At 48.5% G+C, this 6000-nt stretch overlaps 1 long non-coding RNA gene across 1 annotated transcript; it reads left to right on the top strand.

The window, feature by feature from the left end:
- Positions 1-102: 102 nt before the first annotated feature.
- On the top strand, positions 103-3502 carry LOC138415805 (uncharacterized). Its single transcript, XR_011247425.1, has 2 exons — positions 103-367; positions 2918-3502. It is a non-coding gene; the product is annotated as an uncharacterized lncRNA (long non-coding RNA).
- Positions 3503-6000: the final 2498 nt, after the last annotated feature.

A 6000-nucleotide genomic window follows, 5' to 3' on the forward strand; every position in this document is an offset into this window, starting at 1 on the left:
CTCTGCCAACCCGTGGCTATTTATATCCCAGCAGCTGCTGACAGACAGCTGGGAGCTGGGAGGCGGCTGACGGGATGAGGCAGAGATGACAGGGTGGTGGGCGGCGCTGTCACTCAGCGGCACTGCCGGGCAGAGCCTGGTCCCCTTCACCCAGGGGCTGAGACCCCAGGAGCTTCAAAGGGGAGGGAGCCAGGACTCCGAACCTCGGGATGGCAGGCGACTGGCGTGGACCTGGGGGACATCTTTACCCCAGCTGAGCTTTTTCAGAGGGGAGAGTGCAGTTAGAGCTGAATCATCCAAGCACTTGCCCTTGGTGTCTGCTGCTCAGGGGCTGTATGACCTTGGTTAGGTCACTGCCTTGTACCAGGTAAAGTGAGAGGGTTGAAAACGATGAGTGTTCTCTAAATTCTTTTCTAGCCACATTAGTAGAGAGATTATAAACACAGATTCTGGATTCTGAACTCTGGCTCTGTCACTTGTTGGCTGTGTGACCTTGGACAATTTACTTAACGTCTCTGTGCCTCCCTTTCCCTCTCTGTAGAATGATGGCTCTTAATAGCATGTATATCAAAGGCTTTTTGCAGGGATGAAATGAGCTGATTAATATCTTGTGAGGGCATGAGAGTGGTGCCTGGTGCGCGGTCATCTAGCCTAAATAAAACCTCAAGTCTAGATTATTTGAATGTGTCTCCTTGCTCTAAGAAGTTAACTGCATCAGAAAATATCAGAAAAGGGTGATCCCCTCTTTATATGCATTTGGCAGGGGGAGGGGAAGGTTTCATGGTTCATGCACCTTGTATTATAAAATAAGTAGCCTGCAAGTTGGAAAATGTGTGGGCTCAGGCTGTGTTTGTTCTGAGCCCGAGACCTCGTCTTCTAACTATTCCTTCACCAGTAATCTCTGGGGACTCTTTTTATTCAGAATAGCAAAAGGTCAAAAGGTTACTGTGCTCTTCTTTCTGACCCTGTCCATCTGTCATTTTCCCTCCAAATCCTTTGCTGTCCTTTTATTTTATAAACGAATACCTGCTCTGGGAGAGAACAGAATCTCAAGCATGTAATTAAGTCCCTGGGCACGGCTGTGTCTGCACTACCAGCCTAGCTGTCAGGGTGAGGTGAGGCTGGAGCAGGAATCTGGGGGGCAGTGGCCTTGGAACAGGGAGTCTGTCTGTTCCTCCACCAGCCCTGAGCCCCGTTGGGGGAGCAGACCCCTCAGATTTCCAGCAACACCTCCTTAGCTGTGGTGTCAGTGGGCAGTTGAGGCATTGGATGAGGGTCCCTTCTCTCTTTCACTAATCTAGGCCCTCCTGTTTAGAAAAGAAATATCCCCATAATAGAGGAGAAGAAGAGAGGGAAGCAAAGGAAGCTGATGCGTTACCACGGAAACCAGCTCAGCACAAACTCAGCTTCAGCTAGTAGCTGACTTGCAGAAATACTTCCACAACCATTACTTACATGAACACACACACACAATGTACACATGCGCACGCACACATATATGCACACACACACTCACACACACCTGTAAAAGAGTAACAGTTGACTCACTCTCCTCTAATCTCAGGAATTAGGCTCCAATGTCCAAGTCCAGATAAGAGGTGAGGATGAGATGAGTCCCTTCTCTTTTAGGTAAGCTCCTTGCCATCCACTCTTTTCTTGGAAACTTGGGACATAGGCTCCAAAATCCTAGCATTGCCCAGAAGTCACATATGGGAGACAGCATCCCCAAAGTCCCTAAATCCTTTGCTGAGTCATGCTGGTTATAGTCCTAAGCCGCCTGGTTTCAAGGAGTCCTCTTCCCTTGGCCGACGCCTCAGTAGTGGAGAAGAAGGGAGTGTCCAAACTGGTTAGTCGTTTATTAAACATTTCCTGATAACTTACAATGCACCAACATGCCAGAAATTAAAAGTGATAATACAATTAGTAAATAAAACCTGGCCCCTGTCCTCAAGGAGCATCACAGTCCGGGCAGTATGTGGTATAACAGAAATTATCTGTTACTAATAACAAAGGATCACATTTGCTAATGACTTTTATACATGCACGAATACTGCATTCAAGGTGACGCTGCTGTCGTTGTGCTTCCCTGGGGAGAGAAAGAGAGCTGGGGCTTGGGAGAGGAAGGGCGAGATGGCATTCGCTACCACCCTCAGCCCCTCCAGTCACTCTGCTTCTGCAGTCGCCTGCCCCGCTGCACGGCTCCAACCCCCTCCCTCCCCGGGTTAGCTGCCTTCTCAACTCAAAGCTACCTCCTCCTGAAGGGGGTCCAGCTTACCCCACTGGAAGCCACACAGTTTCTGCAAGACTCACACTGAGAAGGTGCTTTTAAATTAGCACACTGCCCACAGGTTTAAAGTCCACACACACGTACACAGAATATCATTTAATCACCAAACAACAACCCTTTAGGTCCCATTTAACAGGTGGGTTACTGGGAGCCAGTCAAGCACGAGGTCGCACAAATGTTGGGATCCAGCTCAGGCTCCCCCAGGCAGGTCTGCGGATCTTGAACACGTTCATCCGAGTCCAGACAAGAGATCTGAGTGGCCAGCGGAGTCAGGCCTGGATTTCCAGCCCCACAGTTTGCAAAACGCTCTGTTCAAATGTCTCTTTATCAGAGTTCTTCCCTGACCGCCTTTTCCAAGTTGTGTTGCTCCTCACATGGGCTTCCCAGGCGGCACAGTGGTAAAGAATCCACCTGCAATGTGGGAGACCTGGGTTAGATCCCCAGGTCAGGAAGATCCCCTGGAGAAGGAAATGGCATCCACTCCAGGATTCTTGCCTGGAGAATCCCATAGACAGAGGAGTCTGGTGGGCTACTCTCCTCTCTCCAGCCTGCATTTTCTTCTTCATACTCATTGCTATTTGCTATAATATATATTCACCCATTTCTGTATTGTCTGTCTCCCTTCATTAGGTTGGAAACTCATTCCCTGCACCTGGGATATTGCCTGGCACGTAGTGGGCACTCACTGTGTTTGTGGATGAGTGAATGAACGGATAAACGGAACCTCAAACAATCTCCCTGCCTTCTGCTCTGCCCACTTTGAGGAAGCCAAAGGTCAACAGAATGTGGCAGCTGAGGAAGTGGTCCCAGACCGTCCCAGGGACAGAACTCACTCTTCCTAGGGACCCCAGAAGCCCAGCCAGGGCTGCCAATGGACAATTTCAAGGCTGAAATGGGCCAGAGCTTCCCAAGAGCCTCTGCTCAGAGAGGGCTCAGAAACATTTAATAAGACAAAATAGCAAATGTAACAGTTTGGACTTTGGCGTTGTTTCCCACTTCTACACACACACACACACACACACACACACACACACACACACCCCTCTTCCCTCACTGCTTAGCATCATTAGAATCAGCACAGCCCCAGCGGCTGCAGAGAGGCCAGTTTTCCCAGTCTGCTCCCCATTGCACAGCCGACTTCCTCCCGCCCCTCACTGAGGCTTCCAGAGCTCCTCTGGAACCTTCTGATTTGCATCTCCAAAGAAATAAAATAAATTCCACTAAACGCTGTTTATTTTTCCTTCTGTTTGCCCTGAGGCAGACCTGTTATGGCTCCTGGGATCCAGAGTGGGTAATCAAGATGATTTCTGTGGTTGGGGAGCTGGGGACCTCAGGGGTCTTCACAGTAAAAAGTAAATGGAACCACAACTCCACTTTGAAAGGGGTAGGGGATGGGGGTGGGGAGACACAGTGGAGGAAAGATAAAATGGCAACAAAACCTGCCTGACACAATTACAACCACATTTGCATAACAGAGACAGAGAACTCACTTAGGAGGAGTGGTAATTAGATTCTCCAGTGATTAGGGACACATTCCAACCCAGGGAAGAGGAGATGAAACCCAGCCTTGAAGTGGAAAAAGCTGTAAAGAACTGAGAATCGCTAGTGGGTGGTGGGAGAGGAGGAGGGTGACCTGCCAGCAAGAGAAGGTTTGCAACCCAGATCTGCTTGTCCAGATCCAATAGGATGGTGTTGAAGGTCTGCAAACCTGCGCTCTGGGGCAATTTCCTGGTGAAGGGCACAGGCCCGCTGAAACACACCTGGGCACTCGTGAACAGCAGGGGCCTAGCGGCAAGAGCCAGGCTGAGCCCTGTAGGGGGTAGAGAGGAAGTGGAGCTCAACCAGGCCCTGGACATCCACTGTGGGCCCTGGCTTTTACTCTGAGCAAAGGAGGGGCCACTGGAGGGCCTGGGGGAACAGCAATGATGTGACAAGGTTTTCCGCAAAGACCATTCCAGTTGCTGTTTGACAGACTGTATACGCCAGGCTAGAAGCAGGGCACCCAGGTCAGGAGGTGAATGCGGTAGTCTGAGGGCCGTGCCCATGGCTAGAAAGTGCTAGGAACCCACAGAATCGGCTGCTGGATGGAATGTAGAATGAGAAAAAGGATTTAAGGATGATGCCCAAGATCTTAGCCTGGGCAACTGGGGCTGCGGTTTATTGGGTTGGGAAAGATTAGGGAGGGAATAAAAGTTCTGTTTTGTAGATACTACTTTTGATATGCCTGTTAAATATCCAGGTGGAGATGTGGTGAAGGCAGTCGGAAATTGGAGTCTGGAGTTCAGGGAAAGAGGTCCGGGCTGGAGGTATAAACCTGCATATAGATAGAGAGATGGTACCATATAGATGATGAGAGATGGTACCGTATAGATCGTAATGAGAGTGGATGAGATCACCTAGGGAGTTAGGAGGGAAGGGAGGGAGGTCCAAGGCTGAACCCAAGGCTCTAGCTATTGAGAAGTTCTTTCTGGCATTTTGGTCATATCAGTCTGAGTAAACTGAGGCCTAGATCTCAAGCAACAGAAGATGGCAAAAGTGAACATCAACATTCTAGGAATCAGTGAACTAAAATGGACTGGAATGGGCGAATTTAATTCAGATGACCATTATGTCTACTACTATGGGCAAGAATCCCTTAGAAGAAATGGAGTAGCCATCATAGTCAACAAAAGAGTCTGAAATGCAGTAGCTGGGTGCAGTCTCAAAAATGACAGAATGATCTCTGTTCGTTTCCAAGGCAAACCATTCAATATCACAGTAATCCAAGTCTATGCCCCAACCACAAATGCCAAAGAAGCTGAAATTGAACAGTTCTGTGAAGACCTACAAGACCTTCTAGAACTAACACCAAAAAAAGATGTCCTTTTCATCATAGGGGACTGGAATGCAAAAGCAAGAAGTCAAGAGATACCTGGAGTAACAGGCAAGTTTGGCCTTGGAGTACAGAATGAAGCAGGGCAAAGGCTAACAAAGTTTTGCCAAGAAAACACACTAGTCACAGCAAAAGCACCCTCTTTCAACAACACAAGAGACGACTTTACACATGGACATCACCAGATGGTCAATACCGAAATCAAATTGATTATATTCTTTGCAGCCAAAGATGGAGAAGCTCTATACAGGCAGCAAAAACAAGACACAGGAAAACAATACAATGGGAAAGACTAGAGATCTCTTCAAGAAAATTAGAGATACCAAGGGAACATTTCATGCAGAAATGGGCACAATAAAATACAGAAACAGTATGGACCTAACAAGGAGAAGGCAATGGCACTCCATTCCAGTACTCTTGCCTGGAAAATCCCATGGATGGAGGAGCCTGGTGGGCTGCAGTCCATGGGGTCGCTAAGAGTCAGACACGACTGAGCGACTTCACTTTCACTTTTCACTTTCATGCATTGGAGAAGGAAATGGCAACCCACTCCAGTGTTCTTGCCTGGAGAATCCCAAGGACGGGGGAGCCTGGTGGGCTGCCATCTCTGGGGTCGCACAGAGTTGGACACGACTGAAGCAACTTAGCAGCAGCAGCAGCATGGACCTAACAGAAGCAGAAGATATTAAGAAAAGGTGGCAAGAATACACTGAAGAACTATACGAAAAACATCTTCATGACCCAGATAACTATGATGGTGTGATCTCTCACCTAGAGCCAGACAACCTAGAATGCAAAGTCAAGTGGGCCTTAGGAAGCATCACCACGAACAAAGCTAATG

Source organism: Ovis canadensis, chromosome 12 (genome assembly GCF_042477335.2).
Source record: "Ovis canadensis isolate MfBH-ARS-UI-01 breed Bighorn chromosome 12, ARS-UI_OviCan_v2, whole genome shotgun sequence".
NCBI classification, from domain to species: Eukaryota; Metazoa; Chordata; class Mammalia; order Artiodactyla; family Bovidae; genus Ovis; species Ovis canadensis.